Source organism: Talpa occidentalis, unplaced genomic scaffold (genome assembly GCF_014898055.3).
Source record: "Talpa occidentalis isolate TD23 unplaced genomic scaffold, MPIMG_talOcc4v2.1 talOcc4.10, whole genome shotgun sequence".
Taxonomy (NCBI): Eukaryota; Metazoa; Chordata; class Mammalia; order Eulipotyphla; family Talpidae; genus Talpa; species Talpa occidentalis.
The window spans coordinates 21,160,071-21,183,342 of record NW_023600993.1 but is presented as its reverse complement, the minus strand read 5'-3'; the positions used below and the strand labels follow the sequence as shown (position 1 = coordinate 21,183,342).

The 23,272-nt window shown below is 39.2% G+C and overlaps 1 protein-coding gene and 1 long non-coding RNA gene across 4 annotated transcripts in view; both read right to left on the bottom strand.

Moving 5' to 3' along the window:
- LOC129145429 (uncharacterized) overlaps window positions 1-23,272 on the bottom strand; it is a 467,971-nt gene that overhangs the window by 326,853 nt on the left and 117,846 nt on the right. The gene's annotated exons all lie outside the window — the stretch shown is intronic.
- The window catches only part of LOC119257535 (uncharacterized), a 76,594-nt gene that overhangs the window by 15,470 nt on the left and 37,852 nt on the right, over window positions 1-23,272 (bottom strand). The window lies entirely within an intron of this gene.

Sequence of the window (23,272 nt, the reverse complement as noted above, 5' to 3'; positions counted from 1 at the left end):
TTCTAATTTGGAAAGTTTTTGTATAGCAATATGTTAAGGAGTGACTCTGTGTATTACACACATCTCTAAGTGTAATCCAAGCTGCTGCCCTGATTAGTTCACTCACACACAGCTCCACAGACTATATGATTTTAAAAGGGCTCAAAATTATTCATATACCCACCTATTTCTTTTTTTTAATTTTTTATTTATTTATTTATTTATTTGTTTATTTGTTTATTTATTTATTTATTTATTTTATTTATACAAGCACTGGGTACAGTCAGAAGCACAGGAGGGTGAGAGAATTCACCAGAGCCAGAGCGGGGAGCAGAACAGGCAGACTGATGAAATACACTGCTGAGGGGAGCAGCAGGCGGCAGGAGAGGTCTGCACGCCATTTGGGACCCTCCTCTGGTGGCCGGGGACCAGCCGGGATCAACCTGTGCTGCAGAGGCTGCGGGCAGCTTCTCAACCCAGCACTCAACCACTGCGCCACCAGGGAGGCCCAATTTCTAATCTTCCTTTAAAAACATGTAAATGGAATATTTTCTTTTTAAAAAATATTTATTTATTTATGCATACAAGAACTGAGGTGTAGGCCAGAGGTGAGGGGGTTGAGAGGACTCACCAGAGACAGAGTGGGGAACAGAACAAGCAGATCTACTGAAATATACTGCTGAGGGAAGCAGCAGGCAATACAGGAGAGGTCTACTGCACCATGTGGGTCAGCTCCCTGGCTGGGGATCAAACTCATGTCGCAGTGCCTGCAGATAGCTTATTAGTGCTGAGATTTAACCCCTTGTGCCACCAAGTAGGCTCTAGAACATTTTCTTTTCACATAGCACAACCAGTATTTATGTGCCCAGAGGAACTGCACTGTGTTAGATTTGGTTTCTTTTTGAGGAGTTTATAATCAAATAGGCAATACAGACTCAGGCAGACAAGGAGCAGGCATTCAGCAAACACCACCTAGATCATTAAACTGTGAAGGGACAGTGAAATGTCTGTCCCCTAGACTACAGCCCAAGGGCATTTGAGGTGAGAAACAAAGATAGGCATAAAACTAAGGAAAACAATCCAATATCTAGGGACACCCGAGTCCAGTAGGCAAAGGATGCTGGAAGACCATAAGTTCTTTGCTTATCAGACCAAACCAAATAGAACCATGACATCATGGTTTGAGAAATTTAACAGGAAGGTGGCTCAAACAAGGCAAGACATTATTAAATGGGGGGAAATCCAATAATATTATCATAAAGAGTCAAAGGAGCATAACAGAAATAGATTTTCAAATTATAATACAAACCAAATAGCTGAGCAGGAAGCGCTCTGATGAGCTCATATTTTCAAAGGGTGTGTATAAAGACAGAAAAAAAAAATGTGTAACATGAAGAATGCCTACAAAGAGTAGGAAAGGCTAAAGCAGAGACAGATGCTAAGAATTGTTGAGAAAAATCTAAAGACACACAACTGCCTTTTTCTTCTATGCATCCTTTTTTTAATTTCAAGGTGAAAAAGAAACACAAAGACAGAGCCAGTTCAGCTAACTGTGGAACGGTTACTGTTCACAGCAAAAAAGGGTCCAAACAACTCTTATGCTGTCATTTCCTTTATCAAGATGGTTTTCAAACAAAAAGGGTCACGTATGGGAAAGAGAAAATGTATTTATTTTGTTACCAGCAGATTAATTATTTATGAAGCAACTCTTAGGTGCCGGAAATTTTCTAGCTTCTAGAAGCCTTGAAGGACAAGAGAAGCATGATCTCTGCCTTCATGGGACTTGTATTCTGATGAAATTAAAACAGAAAGGAAACCTGAAAGCAACCATAGTACAATCACACAGATTCTCGAAGGTTAGCAATGCAGTTATCTATCATTTTGTTGCCAGCCTTGGAATGCTGAAGGTTCATTTTATTAATGGAGCTGTCAGATTTCTTGACGAGGTCTCTGAGATGATAAGGAAATACTAACGGAGCAGTTGACTAAGCCTGAGACTCCAGGACCCAATAAATCAAATCCCAAAATACTGGAAGACTTCATGGGGTAACCAACTATAGAACACCTAATGAATCTTACTATTTCAAAACTTTCATAAGATCATCAAAATCTGGGGCCTCCCTGGTGGCACAAGGGATTAAGCATAGCACTATGAAGCAACCCACAGCCTCTGCAGCACCAGTTCATCCCTGGCAGGTCAGGGAGTGACCCACACGGCGCAGCAGACCTCTCCTGTCTCACCCACTGCTCCCTTCAGCAGTGTATTTCAGTCATTCTGCCTGTTCTGCTCCCCAATCTGTCTCTGGTGAATCCTCTCACCTGCCTGCGCATATCTGGCCTGTACCCCAGCTCTTGTATGCATAAATAAATCTTAAAAAAAAAAAAGAACATCAGGGCCTCCCTGGTGGCACAGTGGGTTGAGCACCGTGCTGTGAAGCTGTCCACAGCCTCTGCATGGTGGGTTCGATTCCCGGCCTGCCAGGGAGAAACTCACATGGTGCGGCAGACCACTCTTGCCTCACCTGCTGCTCCCCTCAGCAGTGTCTTCGGTCTGTCTGCCTGTTCTGCTCCCCTCTCTGTCTGTGGTGAATTCTCTCACCACAGTGAGCCTCTGACTGTACCCCAGTTCTTGTATAAATAAATCAATCTTTTTAAAAGAAGAACATCAAAATCTACAAACATATTAAATCAATGACTTTTTGTAACAAGTCTTGCCATTCAGAGACAATACAGAGACATAGTTATGGGATCACCTAAGGGTGCAATGAGGTCCTTACTCATACTTCAAGTGCATCTTTTCCCAACTCTGCATGTGCTGGTGGCACGTTTGCTGCTTGAACTTTGCCAGAGTGGTATCTACAGCATGGAAATTGGCAAATCCAATGGAGTGATTTTCTTTCTTCCTCTCCTGTCTTTATTTTACCACCTTCCACCCTCATTCCCTTCTTTCTTTTTATTTTCTCCTTGAGAATCAGGGTCAAACATTCACCATTTCACCAATATCTTCATATAATATGCTGTGACTTCCATGGACCTAAGCTTCTCAATGGGTTTGCTGAGTGCACACATTTTAAATTTTCATAAATACCACGTGGTTATTTTCCTTAGTACAGAAATGTATACTGTGACCATAAGCAAATGAAAATATGAATGGAGTCCTCGCAAACTATATTATGGAAGTTACACCTGCTTTTAATTTGCCAATCTAAAGAGTAGAAATTTATTCCAATGCTGTTTAATATGTGCTACCCAGTTTACAAATAAGGTGAGGGATATTCTCATAAGATATTGGCAATTGGCATATCTTCTTCTGTGAATGGCCTGTTTATATATTGTGCTCATTGTTTATTTAGCTGTTGATTTTTTAATATAATTCGGTCTGATCATATTAATTCTATGAACTTTTGCTCTGCATGTACTACAGATGTTTTTCCCTAACGTACTTTTATCTTTAGATTATCTTTGGTACCTTTCATTAAATTGTTTTTGTTGACAAATATAACTCCTGGTTATCTTGTTTTTCTTAAATCGTTCTCCTCTTTCCAAGTGCTATGGTCTCAGAGTTTGTTGAAAACCTAGTGCCTGATATAATAGTATTAGGAGGCATGGTGTCTGGGGTATGATTTGCTCATGATGGGGCATCCTCATGAGTGGGATTAGAGTCTTATTAAAAGAGGCCCAAGAGTATGTCCTTGTCCTTCTTGCCATCTGAAGATACAAGGAGAATCTTCAGCCTGGTAAAGGGTACCAATCAGATGATGCCAGTTCCCTGAACTCAAAATTCTACCTTCCAGAACTGGAAGAAATAAGTCTATGGTATATTGTTATAGCAGCCCAAAGGTACTAACACCAAGGATTCAAAGAAGGTCACAGGATAACTCATTAAATCATGGGCTCTATAATCAAACTGCTCAGCCTGAATCCAAGCTCTGCCACACTGAATGCCAGTCTGCGCTGTCTTTGTTTTTCCATTTGTAAATTGGGGGGAAAAAAGAATACCAAATTTATAGATGTGTTCTGCTAAGCAAATACTTAACTATACATGGTGACAGTCACCATTTATCACTGTTCTCCCCAGTGCTGAAATGTCTATTCAGGTTTAAACTTTCATTTGGTTATATCAGTTCATCAAATATTTTAACAGATATATTTTAGGAAGAGATTACAATCAAAGGCTTTACGCATCTGAATGTTTGTTTTTTTTCTCTAATTGAGTGAAATCTCAGATGAGATCCCTGGACATCCCTCCTCCTCTCAATAGACTCTCAACATCCCACTGTCTTCTAGCCTCCATGGCTGCAGGCTAGCACTGATCTGATTCTCTTTTCCTACTAAGAAATAAATTCTATCTCTCCAGAAAGTTATAATATTTCATCTGCCCAATTGCTCATCCAGAATTTCACCAAGAGATATAGATTATACATATACACCCAATATAGCCCCGTGTATCTGTATCCCCAAGCACGCGTGTACATGTACTATGAATATATATATATCCCGGTATTCATAACTCCAGTGTACACACACCCATATGTATTTGAGTATTTCTATATGTGCCTGTATATTTGTAAGAACAAATATTATAGATACACATGTTTATCTATACATGTAGGTATATGTGATTTGTATGGGAGTGCTTGTATGTTAAGACTAAAAAAGCACACACATATACAATGTTTGTTTATTTATTTACTTATTCATTTATTTGCTTATTATACTTTTGTTTTTCCTGAGAACAACCCGGACCTGCATTACATTTTTTGCAAACATAAACTTCAAATCTTTCTTCAACTTAATTCTTCAACTTAATTTTAAAGAACTTTTCTTCTTTAAAAAGAAATTATATTGCTTCTCCATCTGTTCCTTTTTTCCCTCCTGGATTTTTTTTCAAATTATGTGTCTTAGAACTACCTTCTCCATCTCTTGGATTTTTCACTCTAAAAAAAGTATCTTTATTTTCTCTGTATTTTTGTTTCATGTTGTGAGATAATCATTACACTTGATCTTCAAGGAATCTAGATTTGTCTTCAAAAGAGAATACTCTCTTTTCAAATAGTATGCTAAATATTTAAATTTCAAAGCATGTGTTTTCTTAAATCTAGAATTTGTAGATTCTAATTGCCTCTGCACAAAAATCTTCCTACTTTTGGTTAAAGTTTATCTATGTCAATTCCATTACTTCTATAGCAAAAGGAAAAATCTTTTCAACCTGTTTGACTATTCACACATATTTCAATTCCCCCACTCTTTCAGATACATAGTATCTATTCCCACCCATGTGAAGTTGTATCCCTTGCTATTGCTATTAAAATGTGAGAAAAGTGTTTTATGTAACTTCAGAGTAGAACTTTTAAGACACAGTGAATTCCTCATAATATTCCCATCTGTCACAGGAACCAGCATTTTCCAGTTAGTGTTTTTTCTATTACCTGAGCTTTGTAGTAAAGATAATCCTGCCACGGAAAACAGCCCTCCACATAACCATCAGTGAACATGAAGCATGGGTGAGAATCTTATTTTAACACATTTATTTTTGAGGGTCATTTGTTATTGCAGCAAAATCTAGTCTTACCTGACTGATACAGTCTTCACAGTCTTCCTCTTAGATGAAAATTTGCACTTCTAGTCACTATTGAACACTCCTTTAGTAACTTATAGAGATTACATAATTGGAATCTGTATGTAATAGGCAACCATGAGACAATGGAAGGGGGATATCTTATACTAATTAGTTGGCAATGAATGAGTTAGTTCTTCTCCTGAGGCATGAAAATGAGTTCTTTCTAATCTCAAGGTTCTTATAGAATAAGTGGCATTTCTCTTTGATATGTTCATACTAGAAGACATTCGACCTACCCGTGTAGTAAAACAGTATGTTTAATTGCAATCAGCAGAAATAGAGACAACCCCCCCCCAAGAGCAAAAACAGCAAGCTGAGAGGTGTAGGCTCTTCAAAAAATCTCAGAAGTTATGTTCTTGACCAATCCCCACACTTACAGTGAAACAGGCTACCTTTTCTCTGTTGTGTTCCTTAATTCTTGTTCAATGACTCTGAAATGGAAGTACTACACTACTGCCTTCTCAAAACTTTCTGGGGCATGTGGAGCCTCACATCCACCCTCAGAGGCCCTTTGGATGCTGCGATACTCTAGAAAAATAAGGGTAGTTAGAGGAAATTAGTGATTGGGCAGCCATCTTCACAGCTTCCTCCTGAAGATTTAAGACGAGTAGGAGAGACACAAGACATCCAGGAGAAATAAATGTCTTAATTTTCAAAAGGAATGAGGATGAGCAATGGGAAAGAAAAGAGACTCCAGAAATTGGTGAAGTTGATATGAAGCTTTTGTCAGATTCTAATGTGCATATCAAATAAATTGTGGCCAATTCAAAAGAAATGATTACCAAGAAGTAATACTTGTTTACCTAGAAAAGACTGCCAGACCTCACTGATTCTGGGAAGTACCATGGACATAAAATCACAAGTTCAGCAAAAGATATTTGCTATTTAAAGATACTCTTTTAAAGAAGATGGAGAAATGACTAGGATTGAGATGGATTAATAGTTGAAAAAAACATTCCCAAAGAGTGTTGATTAATCACTTAGAGTCAATGTGGAAGAAAATCTGTATAAGCTGCAAAAAGTTTTTATTCTCTCCAATGACATACATCAATGTCAGGTACAATAGAAGAATATGGCTTGACAAAAGCTCATATAAATAAGACCCAGGGACTTTAATTAGTCATGAGCTTTCATAAAAGCCATTGGTATTATATAGGGAATATTATATTCTGTAGGTAATAACATAGGGAAATGTAAAGGTCAAATTAATGCACAAAGAGTATACTTGCATAGAAAATCATAGACTGTATTGGAAAGATGTAGAGTCCAGGAGGTGGGCTAGATGAGAAGGGGTCAGAATAATTGACTTGGCATTGGTAAGCCCATATCACACCTTTGTGTTAGTAAGAAACTGGAGGTCCATGTTCTCTAAAGACAGCCCCGAACCAGTGCATGTGGAAGCTAGAATTTAGCCTCCCTATGGCACCTTTACCAGACACCGTTGTACAGTGCACAATCTGCATAGCTGTATAGCAGCCTTGGTAATAAACCTCTATCCTCTGCATTGCTCATATTTCACCTGGCAGACTTTGCACGGAATGGGGTGTTCCTTTTTAAGGGAGCCTTTCAAAGTGGATTACTTTCAAGGATGAACAGAATGGCAATTAGTCTGGAAAGTAAATCATGTGAGAAGGGATTTAAAATCTGGTAAGGCCAAGACTTGATAAGAGAAAATTTGGGAAGCCATCAAAGCAGACTGCAACTATTTGAAAGGTAGGTGATTTGGATTTATTCTAAGCATATCCAGAAGGTCAAATGAAAACTATCTGGTAGGCTCATAATAACTTGTAGATGATGAGTGTTCAAGATATATGTCAAATCAGGTCAAAGTTATAACAAGATGCACTTTTCACTTAGGTTAAATGGATTTTTTTTCCATAAATATGGCAATTTAAAAGTAGGATGGTTTCTTTTGAAACTAATGAGTTCCTCATGAATGGAGAGTTCCAGTGCAAGAATTCTGCATAAGAGCTTCCATTAAACAAAGGTTTAACTTACAAAGCTCTTCCAACATGCCACAAAATTTCACAGCACATGTTGAAGAGGGTGTAAGAGATACAAACATAAGCAACATGAATTTCTGACCTTGGAAATTCATGGTCAAGTAAGGAAAACTGATATATATGCAGCCAAGATGGTAAGCTTTGAACAATTATTCCCTGAACACAACCAGCATACACAGTAACCTGTAATATGGAAACAACATACCTTATTTATACTCTTACTTGAAAAAAATGGAGCCTGATCCATCCAATAACTTGCCATACATGTTTATTCTTTTGTGTTTAATTCCATTGAGAAAATCAAGGACATATTATCTACAACAGTCCACTAAAAGCTATGCTAGAAAGCAGACATGGACATACCTTCTGTACAACTCTCATGTTTCAATCTCATTTAAGTGAGACTTATCATTCATGCTTCTTAGGGAATCCTGGTTTGTCTGGAAAGGTCCTAGCTTGTACCTATTGTCCCTCCATAATGACTAATACTGCCTCTAGTGTCCAGCTTGGGCTATAATTATATGATCACCCTGAAAACACCCTACTTTCTAAATGTCCTATGCAGCCCTTTGTGGAATAGAAAGAAAGAAGAATAAAAAGCACCAGGTGAACAGTTTTAAATTGAACAAGACATTGCAAAGGTGACTACTAGCACTACTTAAGTACCTTTAATATAAAGCAGAATAAAATAGTTGCCTAACAAATTACAGAATTCAATGGAAGCATGGAAGAGAGAGAGTCAAACTACAGCCAATATGAAAGAATGCCTCCTCTTTGAAAAATACAGAATTTCCTGAAAACAGAGCAATAGGTGAAAAGTTCACTCAGTGGAAGGGACTTTCCAACTAGAATATGGAGATACTTTTAACCTCATGTTTATGTATTCATTCATTCACCCATTTAACAAATATAAACTCGATTCAAGGAATACTGTAGGTAATAAAAAGTAGGGAAATGGAAATATTAGGTTAGCTAGATGTTCCTATAGCAATACTCCTTTTCTGTCATTGTTAGCAACAGAAATTGAAATGGAAGGAAAATAAGACTAAATGGAATTTCCAAGGTACTCTACATATTATCATCAGCAAATGTGATTCAGTATAACTATCTTAAACAGTAATGGTTTGTCCCTCAGTGGTTTTCTTCATTCAAATTATTTTTTTTCTCTTTCTCCTGCCTGGGGATTTATGATTTAACAGGCTGTAATGGGCAAGATAAAGTCATTCATCATGCAGGCTTAATGTGAGAAAGTAAATTTAACTTGGTGAGCTTGATATATAAATATTGGCCTTTTTGGGAACACACAGAGCATATTTACTTGAGTGTAAGGTCCTGGCTATATACTATGTCCAACAAATTTCTCAAGCCTTAGGTTCAGGGGAAGGGTCTTTTGGTGCTTTATATTATAGAGCCTGCTGAAAATACTACTGGAGCTGGGAGGAGGAGCTTATTTGTTTTCTAGATTCCTCTATCCCTACTCTTTTGAAGGCATCTCAACAATACATACCATTTCATTATTTATATTGACATCTATCTATATTTAAAGGACAATGAAAATGAACATCTACTCACCTGTAAAATCAAAGATGGGTCTACACTTGATAAATTTATTCACGTAGGTGGTTGGAATGTCCTTGACCATGACAGGGTAAATAAATATGGCATTTTATAAGTTTTAGTGCCAGGTCTAGAAGCTTGTTCATAAACCATCAACTATATCTGCCAAAACGGCTTAGATAAGGGGGCTGCCATCAGGGGAAAACTGACTGAGACGTGTACCAAGCAGTCAATACAGACAAACACTACAGTCAGCAGATTGGAGTTTTAATTCATTTTTAGCCAGTGATTCTATCATTCCTTAGATAAGGTTGGAAATTAGACTGAGAAATTTGAAGATGTGGCTACATAACATATCCCCACTTAAAACTTTTTTTTAAAGATTTATTTATTTATTTATACAAGTACTGGGTACAGTGAGAAGTGCAGTAGAGTGAGAGAATTCACCGGAGCCAGAGGGGGGAACAGAACAGGCAGACTGATGAAATACACTGCTGAGGGGAGTAGCGGGAGTGGCAGGAGAGGTCTGCACACCATGTGGGACCCTCGCCAGTGGCTGGGGAACAAACTGGTGCTGCAGAGGCTGCGGGCAGCTTCACAACCCAGCACTCAACTGCTGAGCCACCAGGGGAGACCCCTCACTTAAAACTTAAGAATGATGAGTCATGCTTCAAGTTCTCAGAGGAGATATCTCATTCATACAGTTGAAGCTATTTTGTAACCCTGGTCATCTTATTTTAGAGTATTTAAAATAAAAACAGGGGTGCTGTCTACATGAATCACACAACACTCCTAGGAGCTGATGGTTTAAGTCAAGCCATTATCAATCTCAAAAGATTTTCCTAAAGTCAAATCAGAAGAAGAATACCATTCTTAGCTAGGTTTAACCACAGGAAGGACAGATTAGCAAACAATTAGAGGGTGGACTCAATAACAAAAACTGGAAGGGCTTTGGGCCTCCCCTGGTGGTGCAGCGGTTGAGCGCTGGGGTGTGAAGCTGCCCACAGCCTCTGCAGCGCCAGTTCGATCCCCGGCCACCGGCGAGGGTCCCACATGGTGCGCAGACCTCTCCTGCTGCCCCCGCTGCTCCCCTCAGCAGTGTTATTTTGTCATTCTGCCTATTCTGCTCTCCGCTCTGGTGAATTCTCTTACCGTCCTGCACTTCTGACTGTACCCAGTGCTTGTATAAATAAATAAATAAATCTAAAAAAAAAAAAAAGAAATCTTACTAAAACAAAAATAAATAAATAAATAAATGGAAGGACAGACTAGCAAGCAAGGGCTTGGTGAGTTGGGCTAAATAACAAGAAACTTCAGTCACAAGAATCTTCTCAGACAGAAGGTATTGAGAAAGTTAGGGTCCCTGGGGAAATCTCTGCAAAGAAAACTCTGCAAATTTCTAGAGACTGAAGTAGGGTTGGAAAAGCATTGAGACAGATGCTACAGCTCAGCTAATAGGACAAGGACTTGAATGAGAAGCCAAAACATTTAGAGTGGCCTGACTGTAAGCTAAAGTCAGAGGGTGGGAAAACGAGCCAAGGATCCATGTTGTTGCAGCCTTCCAAAGGAAATTTCCAATTCACAGTTATGATGGTTGACCCCATTGTCATCGAGTGATGATGTTAAACTAATGACAGCTACTTTGTGAAATTTACTCAAACATAAAATACCGTATATCTGCACCCAGGAGTGAGGCTCCAGTTGCCTAGGGGATTTGATCATAAATTCTCAATTTTGTGTAAGAAAATAAAATCTAGGTTGTCTGGAAGAGAGAATTTGAGCATGCAATTAATTTACTATACACTGACTTGTCACCCCAAATAGATTAGCTCTTTCCATCAATTGTAAGTACATTAGAGCTTTCAAGCAGCAAAACATATCCTGTGTTATGAGGGACATCATTAGTCATGTGTATCAAGCCTAAAATGTCAAAAATGATTCTAAAATTCTCTTAAACTGTTATAAGTCCAGGAAATCACAGAAATGCAACTTTGTTTATTGATGGGATAAAGAAGAGTAGGGAAAGAGAATAAAGAGGTGAGCATATAAATTACAACTATACCTGTTTATTTCCTGCAGAGCTTGAAGGTATCACCCCAAATGCTAATTATGGCAGCAAACACACTAAGCTTTCAACATAAGGGTGATAAGTGACTCCAGAATAGATGGGGTCTCAGAATGCTGAGCTGAGTTGGTTAGGAAAGACATACAATTAGGGGAAAATCCTTTGGCTTCAATACATATTGATCTAATACTTGTTCCTATTCAGATAATGACACAAAATAATGTGTTTACAAGGAAAATCTTATATTTACAAGGAAAATCTCCATTCTAGATTTCTGAGTTGGGATCTCCTAATGGCATTTAAAAACCTAAGAAAGAATTCCAGCCCTGGTTGTTCACTCTTAAAATACCCTTCTCTAAATAAAGCTAATAGCGTCATTTTCTTTACAATAATGGGATTAACTCTTTATGGGCATAACAACAGGTCAAAAACCAATCTCCATTTTCTGCCAGATGAAAACAATTCAGTAACAATTCAGTAAGTGCTTTCAGCACTTTTTCTTTAATGTGGTGATACAACGCAGTATTATTTGAGATAATTATTGACCTTTGTCAAAATACTATCAGCACAAAAATAGTACGAAACTAATAGGTGATTGAGATGCAGCTATTGCAAATTATAGGGGCCCTGGAGGCCTAGGTAAGCAAAGGGAGTCTTTCTAGTGGGCCTTTCTGTCTGCGGGTAGATGCTTATTGGAATACACTTTATAAAGTCAATATACATGCCAGTGGTTTTTTGTTCATTCTCCAATACTGTCAGTTCTTTGAAGGGTAAAAGGTCCCACAGTGTCGGTGTGTCAAACAGTTTTCCAAATAGACAGCTACTGCTGACCAAAAATAAGAAATCAATCATTTCCTACAGCTTAGAATTTAAAAAAAAAAATTGAGTTTCCTATCAAAATAACATTAGCAAAGATAAATAATATGAATTATTCTAAAGCTCTCTGAAAGTTTTCCTAAAGATACTTTTCATCATCAATGAGTTGGAATGAGGTTTATACTATTCCCTTCATTGTAACTACAAGGTGGATCTGCTATCTAGAAAATCTGGGGTCCTCACCATGGGGTCAGCATCCTTAACTATAGGAAAGAGTTTCTGGTGGGTATATGAATTTTGCCTGCCCTGTGGATGCCTCTCTCTGTGCATCCTTCCTATTCAGGCAGAGTCATGAACTTATCCTACAATAAGCTTAGTGGAATTAATTCACTCTTTTATCCACCCCCTGTCCTTTTATTCCCTCCCTCTCTTATAGCCAACCCCATCTTCTTCTTTACCTCTCTCTCCCTTCCCCATAACATACCACTGTGAGGATTCATTTTGTTTTACCAATAAGCTTATAAAACATGGCACCTCTCTATAAGGGTCAATTTATTGCTAGAGATGAGTGAGTCACCACACTACCTGATCAAATAAAGCCTCCTGCCAACACTAAAGCTCATAGCCTGTTCGAATGACGATCATTTATGCAACATGTCACTTAAGGGCCAATGCTCATGTAACAATTCTTCCCAGGACCTCAGTCCATTTTCTGTTTTATCCTGGACACCATTTTAGGAACTTGGCAAAATAAATCCAGAGACACGCACCCCAAACAATGCATGCATGAAGAATAGCAAGATTTCAGGAATGTGTTAAGCAAATCATCAAATCACACCACATACAGATCACTAGGCAATTGCAATACGTTTTTCAGCTAATTGGAAACATCAACTGAAGTGTTAGTTTGCTTTTCACCATCAATCTTTCCCTATTAGGGAGATAAGTCAGAAAATCCTACGTTTTGATTCTGGACGTCACCCTTGGATGACTGGTTCTCAGTCATTTTTGAGCCAAACCTGAGCTCTCTGAAGTTCCTTTCAGCACCCTAAGATCTAGAAAGGACAGTGTGAAAATTACTAATTGCAGTCCATCTACATTTTTATGCCCACTTCTTCCTGGCATTTTGTTGTATTTATTTATCTGTTTGTTTATTGTTATAGAAGCACCATTGTTTTATATCCTTGTTAGTGTTTTGATGGTATAGGATCCTCTCCCCCACCACCCCAGGCTCTCCCCTCATGGAAGCACCCATTGTCCCCCACCATAGCCCACTGTGGTCTCCCCGCCCAACTTTGCATAACAGGAAATGACAATGCCACCATCACACAAGGCTAGCTCAGAGGCAGAGCACATATTCATTCATTCCTCTCTTGCTGTCTCTCTTCCTCCTTTTCTCTTTCCTTTTACCACTTCCTTTTCCTCTTTGCATTTGGGAATGGATTCCACAAGCCAAGGGCTATGCTTCATTCCTTCCTGGTGTGTTGGCTTCAAGCCCAGGGTTCCTTTGCCGGTCTGTTTTGTGCACCTACTCTCAAAACCACATTTTTCATATGAAAGCAAGTTTCCGTGCACTAGCTTTCTATCTCCATCCTTTGTATTCTGGATAAAGAGTCTGCCACTCTCTAAATTACATACTAATATTTACACAACTCCAAGCAGTCTTTCTGCTCTGACTTATTTCACTTATTAAATAGTTATTTCTCACCTATAACGTGATATACACTATCACTTTTTCTAATGAGGAAAAACTGATTTCCGGGGACCATATCTCTGGGATGACTAACACTCTAGTGCTAAATAAACCTTGTTTTGACAGTTTTTTGTTCAACTCCCACCCCTCCTCTACCACTTTTAAATATTTCTATTGCAGCTATAAAAAGCACAGTATGAAAATATTTCAACTAATTGCATTTATGCACCTAAATACTCCGATATGCAATATGGTGGGCTGTTTCAGGAATAAATAATTATCCTGTTAATAATCATTGGGATATATCAATATATCCCTATAACTCAGCCACCGGATGTCTCACTCATCTGTTCAGGAACTTCCAAGATTTCCAGCCTAAGATTTGATGAGGTTGATCTAAAGATGTGCATACTGATCCCACACCGTCAGTCAACCATATGCCTTCATGACTGCATGGAGTGACAAAAGCTACTTTACCTCCTAGTAGAATGATTATAATCATCACCATAATCATACAGCTCTACCAGTTGCATGGCTTACTTAATGGTATGTCTGCCACAATTCACATTAGTTTCGATGCTCTTTCTCCTCTTTCTAAAAAGTCATATGTGGTTGTTACTGACATTATGGTATCTCCTGCTTTAATCAATGAATATTCTATGGCATAAGAAGTAGGCCAAATTAGTAGGAGGCAACTTTGCCAACAATCCTGTACTGAAGAAACTGAAAGCAGTGGGGACCTCAACAAGGTAAAGTAGCAAATTAGTAAAGAAGAATGAAAGAAAATAAAATAGACTTAATAATCAGCAGCTTCGAAAATACAAGCTAAATCTACCATCAACTTTACTATACAGAACTGCCACTAATGGCAGTGGTAGCTATTATGGAAAACGATAAGTCAAAAAGAGAATTGTGACTATAGAGAACTACCAGAGCTATTTACTGTAAAGTTTTGATATAGCTATCTAATGTTTTTGCATAAAATATAGCTTCATCATTTGTGGGTGTTTCCTCTTTTTACCCTAATTAAGAAATGAATTATGGCTACAGCTTATACACAGGATACATGTAATAGAGAAATGATAACAAATTAGTCCTGGGTAAACAGAGAACTCAAAGTCCTCAGTCATCACTAATGAGAATTCACTAAGAGTACATTCATGCAAAATTTTTCTGTCATTCCAAAAATGGTTACTGAGCAGCATGTATCTGTCACTGAAGGTACTGATACTGGGCCTCCCCTGGTGGCGCAGGCAGTTGAGAACAGAGCTGTGAAGCTGTCCGCAGCCTCTGCAGTGCTGGTTCAATTCCCAACAGGCCAGGGAGAAACCCACACGGCAAGGCAGAACTCTCCTGCCTTGCCCGCTGCTCCCCTCAGCAGTGTCTTCAGTCTGTCTGCCTGTTTTGCTCCTGGCTCTGTCTCTAGTGAATTCTCTCACCCTCCCACACCCTCACCTGTACCCCAGTTCTTGTATAAATAAAAAAAAATCTTTAAAAAAAATTCTTATTCCCAAGATCAGCCATGTATTCAGCCAATCTCTTCTGACTCCAAAGAATTCTAAAAAGCTTCAAATGTTTCCACAGTTGGTTTCCTCTTCAGTCTCCAGCAGCAAAGAGGACACACACCTATATATTCAGGTAATCAATTTATGAGAAGTGATTGCCTAATTTACCCTTGTCCATTTGTGTGTAACAATATTATGAAACTATTCTCTTAGTCATCCATCAAACTTCTATTATTTGAAGTGTAATTGTTATTTCACTGAGGGAATCACAAAAAGGTACCTGTTTTATGCATTGTTGCTTCAACAGCTGGGAACATACATCTATATTCAGTTTCTTGTTTCAGAAAGAAAGTGAGGAGTTGGAGAGGCAACCAACATTTACTGAAATGTCTCTTAGGGCCAGATACTTGGCTGCCAATTCTACTGATGGTTACCAAGTTTATAATTGAAATCAAATCAATTTATTTTCTAACTCATTTGTCCATTCAATACATGTCTTTTTTTAACATTTATTTATTTATACAAGAACCGGGGTACAGGCCAGATGTGCGGGAGGGTGAGAGGATTCACCACAGACAGAGTGGGGAACAGAACAGGCAGACTGACAAAATACACTGCTGAGGGGAGCAGCGGGCAAGACAGGAGAGGTCTGCTGTGCCATGTGGGATTCTCGCTGGCCAGCCGGGATCGAACTGGCACTGCAGAGGCTGTGGACAGCTTCACAGCATGGTGCTCAATCACCTGTGCCACCAGGGGAGGCCCTCATTCAATACATGTTTAGGAGTATCTGTGATAGGCCAGGTATTGTGCTTGACACTGGAGATAACATTGAACAAGACAGATGCAGGAGAAAATGTATCTATGAAAATGATATACGTGAAGACAGTATCATTAACCCCCTCCCCTTTTCACATCAGAAACAAGTTTAAAACAAATTGTCCAAGTCATATATATTTGAAGTCATCAAAAGTTTCAGTCAGAATTAAAACCATCCAAGCCTTTCTGATTGTAAAACTCGACTCTTTTTTGTTTTTTATATACATTTAGCCACTTTGCACCAACATTTGGTCCCCAGTTCAGCAGCATTACCCAGAAGCATGTGAGCAATGCAGAATCTCAGGACAGACCTATGGAATCAGGATCTGCATTTTTAACAATCTTTAAGTAATGTGAGTATATATTACATTTTGCCTAGGTCTAGATTCTTTTTATTAAGATCTATTTATTTATACATACAAGAGCTGGGGTGCAGGCCAGAGATACAGGTGGTGAGAGGATTCACCAGAGACAGAGTAGGGAACAGAACAGGCAGATTCACCAAAGTACACTGCTGAGGGGAACAGCGGGCGAGTCAGGAGAGGTCTGCTGCGCCATGTAGGTAGCTCCCTGGCTGGCCCGGGATCAAAGTCATGCTGCAGTGGCTGCAGACAGCTTCATAGGTTGTCTTAACCCCTTGTGCCAGGGAGGCCTCTAGATCCAGAGATTATTCGGTGAAATAAGGGAATGAATTAAAATATTTTGTTAAAACTCTACCAAAAGGACAGTAATTCCACCAATATGGTCTGCATTTTGAGATGGAAGATGTAGGCTGAGCCGTTATAAGTTTGCAACCTAATATGGTAGTTTATGCACTTGCACTCAAAGAAAAGCACAAGAAACACAATGGACTTTGCAATGAGCCCCTTAAACACATACCAACTCCAGGAAAGCATTGATTTTAATATATCAATTTGTTAAGAGTCTAGAATATGCCAGAATTTTACCTCTTCTATTCTTGCTCTTAATTACAATGACCTCATCTTCCCTCTCAGCTGCCAAGCTAACCCATTTCTTTCTTCAAGACACAAGTTAACTACTACTTCCTCAGGCATTCACTCATCAAATTTTGAAAAGCCTCTTACAAGGAAGAAAGGTCACTTGTTGGAAGCCTTGGTTTTTGAAAAAATGTCAGTCATTTGCAAAACTTCTCTGCAGGATTCTTTTTCCTACCTCCTGGCCAATAACCTTTCTGCATCTCACTCCTGAGGATCTGACCCTCTGGACACTGGTTTGTGTCCTGCTTCCTGTTAGTCCTCAGTTCCTGGCTTGAATTGTGACGGATGTTTTCTGAACTCTGAGTGACTGAGACCTGGATCTGTGTGTGGTCTTTTGCCATCACTCTGTAATCTTTTAGTACCCTTTTGTACTGACGTATAACTTATAGATGCAGGAAGAAAAGAAACAACAACTGTTGAAGAGGCGGTGGAGAAAAGGCAATCCTTATATACCATTGGTGATGACAGAAATTGGTGCAGCCATTGCGGAAAACATTATAGAGATTTCTCAAAATTTTATAAATATAAATTTCACATAATACATTTTTCTCTCCCGTGTATTTTATGCAAAAACAGGTATTTTAAGATATATATATATATATATATATACACCCCCATTTTTTGCAACATTATATATAGTGGTCAAGAACTGGAAATAATTTAAGTGCCCATTTATTGTTGAACAGGTAAAGATGTGAGACACACATACACACACACAATGGAATACTATTAAGCCATAAAAAAGATAGAATCATGCCATTTGCAATAACATGCATGGGTCCAGAGAGTATTATATTTAGTGAAAATATATCAAACAGAAAAATATCAAAATATCAAACAGAATATCAAAAATATCAAACAGAAAAAGACAAATACCATATGACTTCACTCATATGTAGTATACAAAAAAGAAAAAAACAAGCAAACATAGTAATTAAAGAAAACAAAAATAAGCTTTTGGACCATAAGATCAATTAGTGGTTACTAGAAGGAAAGGGGGAAAGGGTGTGGGTAAATCAGAAAAAAGGAGAAGATAGTAACGTGAAGGATAGAACTGGTAAACTTAATATATTATACACACCTGTTGATTTTCAGTGTTGCACACCTAAAATTTATATCATGTTACTTCAAATAAAAATTTAAAAACTAGGGCCTCCCTGGTGGTGCAGGTGGTTGAGCACAGCACTATGAAGATGTCTGCAGCCTCTGCAGTTCCAGTTCGATCCCTGCTGGCTGTGGAGATACCCACATGGCATGGCAGACCTCTCCTGTCTTGCTTGCTGCACCCCTCAGGAATGCATTTCAGTCTGCCTGTTCTGTTCCCCACTCTGTCTCTGGTGAACCCGCTCACCCTCCCGCACATCTGGCCTGTATCCCAGTTCTTGCATAAAAATAAATAAATCTTACAAAAAAAAAAACATTTAAAATAAAAGTCTTTACTCTTAAAAAAAAAAATTAAAAACTAGAAACAGCTAATCAACCAACCAAGAAACCCTTTCTGAATGCTCTCTGAATCTTGGTCCTAAGACATAGTCTCCTCCATCTGCAATGTTAGAAGTTATCGATAAACCCTAAATCAAAAAATAACCACTTTGGCAGGTAAAAATACTTTAAAGTTTTATTCTTCCCACAAAATTTCTTCCTCAGAACCACAAGAGATTTTTTTCAAGACTGTATGAGTCGTTCTTGGGGAAGCAGAAAACAAAGACTGCAAAAATAATTCTCTATGAAATTCAACAAACCACTCTTCAAAATATATAAACCATTTGTACAAATGAGCAGAAAAAGAGAAAGGAGAGAAGTCTGCAAGCAGGAAGGTGTGAGAACCAGAAATCAAAGTCCTCCACAAAGCAAGTATACCCATGGCCAGAAGTTATAGCCATGAGGGTATGTCACATCCAGTATTGTGTCACTATCTAGACATACTTTTCATTGATGCAATTGAGAATCAGCAACTCACAGTGGGCAACATGGTGCCTGGTGACTTTCACTCAAGGATGACACATCTCTATGTCCTGTGACCTTGTTCCTGACCCCATCTTTCCCAGCCCATATAGACAATCCCTTGTTGAATGATAAAGACATTCATCAGGAGACTTCTCCAAAACCAGGAGTCGGTGGTGGTTGCACGAATAGAAAATTCCCACCTTTGATCAAGGTAGGACTAGATGGAACCAGCTTAAGATCCCCCCAACACCAGGACAATGCTGGGGTTCAGAAGCCAGTTTTATTTTCTTATATTACAGTTGAAAACTGGTTATTGGACACTAACCTTCCTGAAAATATTCCCTCTTTCTCATCGATCTTTGTAAGTCCAATGATCATTCCTCTCCCACAGGTGATTTCTTCCAAGTGCTGGCTGATTCTGCTCACCAGGACAGAACTATTCCCAAAGCTTCAATCCATGGGCTTCTGGCACCTACGTGCCTCCCCACAGGTCCTTTCTCCTTACACCTTCTCCTCACCAATAAGCCACTGTTGCTCCAAATTCTGAGTTCTTGGTTGTTCATTCCAGTATCTTTTCTCCTTTCTTTCTATGTTTCTAGAGTGGTACTTGATTGACTTAAAGGTGAAATTTGAACAGTTTAGGCTACCAATGGAAAGGACCTAGCAAGTTAGAGGTATAAACAAACATTAATCTTACACTGAAAATGCTTACACTACAGGAACAGGCCTCACTTGTATGAACCACATGTACAATCCAAACAGGTGTGCCTTCGGTGGCAATATAGATTGGAAAATTGGAGTAATTAACTGGGTGTTTTAGTAAAATAAATAAATGCCAGCAATTGGGGAGGGGTGGTAATGTTTAAAAAGAAAAAACACCAAAGGCATCCAGGTTGCCAGTCTACATTGATCAAATTGACGAGAAAATTGCTCAGTGCTCTATTTCACATTTCCTGGTAAAAACAGTAAAAGATGTCCAGACGACTGAACAATTTCACTGAGTGACTGAAGTGTATACATTATAGTTGGGCCTTAATATGATTTACATTTGTGCAAATGCCTTGCATGTGGGATCATGGAAAGATGAATCTGTGTTTTCATAATCACCTCTGCCAACAGTGGCCCTGCAGGTAGCATTTCGAGTATGAAAAGATAAATGTTACACCTCTCTTTCAGAGCAGCTGGGGATTTTCTGGGTGCAGTATACAGTTCAATTTTTTTTAATGGCAGACTCATATAGATAATATTCCCAAATTTTCTTTTAAGATTTATTTATTTATGCATACAAGAACTGGGGTATAAGCCAGAGGTGCTGGGGGTGAGAGGATTCACCAGAGACACAGTGGGGAGCAGAACAGGCAGACTGACTGAAATACACTGTTGAGGGGAGCAGTGGGCAAGACAGGAGAGGTCTGCTGTGTCATGTGGAGATCAAACTCATGCTGCAGAGTTTGGATAGCTTCATAATGCTGTGCTTAACACCTTGTGCCAGCAGGGATGCCCCCCAAATTTTCTTAAATCAAAACAGATATATGGTGGCCATGTACCTGAGGAATTAGAAACCTTTTTCTTTAAAGTACCAGATAGGGGCCTCCCAGTGGCTCAGTGGGTTGAGCACAGTGCTATGAAGCTGTCTGCAGCCTCTGCAGCACAGGTTCAATTCCTGGCTGGCCGGAGAGCTACCCACATGGTGCAGCAGACCCCTCCTGTCTCATCTGCTGCTCCCCTCAGCAGTGCTTTTGGTTGTCTACTCCCCGCTCTGTGCTACTCCCCGCTCTGCTCTGTATCTGGTGAATCCTCTCACCTTCCCATGCCTCTGGCCTGTACCCCAGCTCTTTTATAAATAAATAAATCTTTAAAGAAATAAATAAAAAATAAATAAAGTACCAGATAGTAAATACTTTCAGCTTTTTGGGCTACACAGTCTCTGTTGAAGTTTACCCAGTTCTACTATGGTAGCATGGAAGTAGCCATAGACAGTACGTACATGAACACAGACACACAGACACGAGCAAAAACACATACATGAGTAGGCAGTGGGGCTGCCCCTAAAGGGAGTGTGTGGTTGGGTATTTCTCCTGGCAGCTCTTATACCTTGGGAACCTAGTACCCAAGACTTTCCAAAGACTTTATCAGCTACCTAAGGCCCTACATAAATATTTTTTTTTTTTTGCATAGAGTAGATTCTGTTGCCCAATAAGATAACAAAAATATGCATTCCCTCCTATCCCCTATTAGAGCTTAAGGTGCTTGAGAACAAAGATTGAATGTCATTTATGTTCAAAAACACCTTCCCCTCCCACTCACCCAGCCACCTAGGACTAGTTTTGTGTGTCGATTCATCATAATGGCTCAATGGATATTTAAGGAAGAGAGACAAGTAGGCAGGAGAAGGAAGGCCAGAAGGAGAGAAGAGAATCATTCAAACATTCAAGGTATCAGAAAACAAATCTAACAATAAATGTCTCTTATGTTTTAAGTAGGTTACACAAGTAACAGGAGAGGTCTGCTTCGCCATGTAGGATTCTCGCTGGCAAACTGGGATCAAACCTGCACTGCAGAGGCTGCGGACAGCTTCACAGTGCGGTGCTCAACCACCTGTGCCACCAGGGAGGCCCTCCCATAACTCAAAAGTCAGATTTTTATCAGGCAGAGATGCACCATTCTCACCAGAGCAGGGTAACCTGCAGTCCTCGCTGCAGAGAGAATATTGTCAAAGTGAGTCCAATTTAAGCCTCTCCCTTCTCCTAGGGTTCCTGAGAAGTTTTCTGACAGTCCTCATGGCAGCAGTTTCTTGGATGCTAGCAACACCTGGAGCTGTCCCATATTTAAAAAAAAAAAAAAATCTGAAGTCAACAGATTCAGCAAGTAAGTAAAAGAATCAGTGGGCCAGGCAGATGCACTCGCTTCCCCATGCGCTCTCCAGCGTGGGATGTAGTACTACTTTACAGAGTATCAACTTCTTACTTGTAATTGCACCGTCACTGAAAAGTAGGTCAAGACACACTGAAGCTTTCCTCATCTCCCAAATACTATATGCCATGCATGAAAGTTGAGACTTATCAGGGTTGAAGTGCAGGAAAGCAGGGGGAGAAAAACAAGCAGCGGATAAGAAGAAATGCAATATATTTCCCTCTAAGCCTTCATAAATCTTCATCTTCTTTCCAACAAGATCTAGGAAAATCACAGTTTCTCTCCAGGACAGGGATGCTCATTACCTGAGTTCAAAACCTATGAAAAATTACAGTGGAAAAATCATTCACAATTGATTTATGGTTAAATTGAAAGGAGTGGAAGTATTGGACCAATCACCTGCTTTTTAAATATCTTTCAATCTCAAGCCCACTCTACAGCTTGGTTCCAATCTGCTTCCATAATTAGAGCACCAGAACACGAAGCATTAATACCTCCAATGGATCATTAATCATTCCAGCTATCTCGTGATGGAGGCCACAGTCATGGACTGGAGGCAGGCTTGAACAAATAAAATAGTCATTGATCTCTGTTTGAAGACTAGAGCGAGACCATTCACTCCTTGTGTGCTTAGAGATGTCTGTCACACTGAAATAGAACAGCTACGTAGACCCTCTCACTTAAACACCAAAAACAGAGATAGCATCCAGATCCTCCTATCAAATCTACTTTGATGCATGAATAAGCTGCTGTCAATGGCATGGGTACTGCATGTTGGAAGTTCTGTTATGCCAATAAAATTAATATCTGCACCTCTACAGAGAACATGTTCTCTCCATAATCCTAAATACTTACAGGTTACATGAAGGTTATAACCACAGAAACTGGATGAGGTTTCTGCTCTGTCATTTTCTTCACAATAATAATCAGATTGGAGAGTGATAAATTGGCCCCATGTTTCAAAGAAAGGCAAAGCTAATGTCCCAGCATATAACCAATCTCATTACTTCACAGAGTAAGATGGCTATGATTGTTTCTTTTATCTCTGTGAGATTCAGTTTTTACATGTGCAAAATGGCAATAATAGTACCCACTAGGCAAGTTTTTGGTGTGCTGTAAGGATAATGCATTAGTGTCTGGAGGAGGTACTCAGACTATTATTATTCAGCATTCTATACCTACCTAATTCCCCTATCACTTATTCCAGGAATCTTTACCTGGTGTGAGAATTTGGAAAATGATCCTTCCTAGAAGATTCAAGACAATATTTTTTTTTCTATTTTAATATATATACATTTTTTCTCTTACTAGAACTTGACTATCCTGCTAACCATTATATTCCAAGCATCAGGACCTAGAA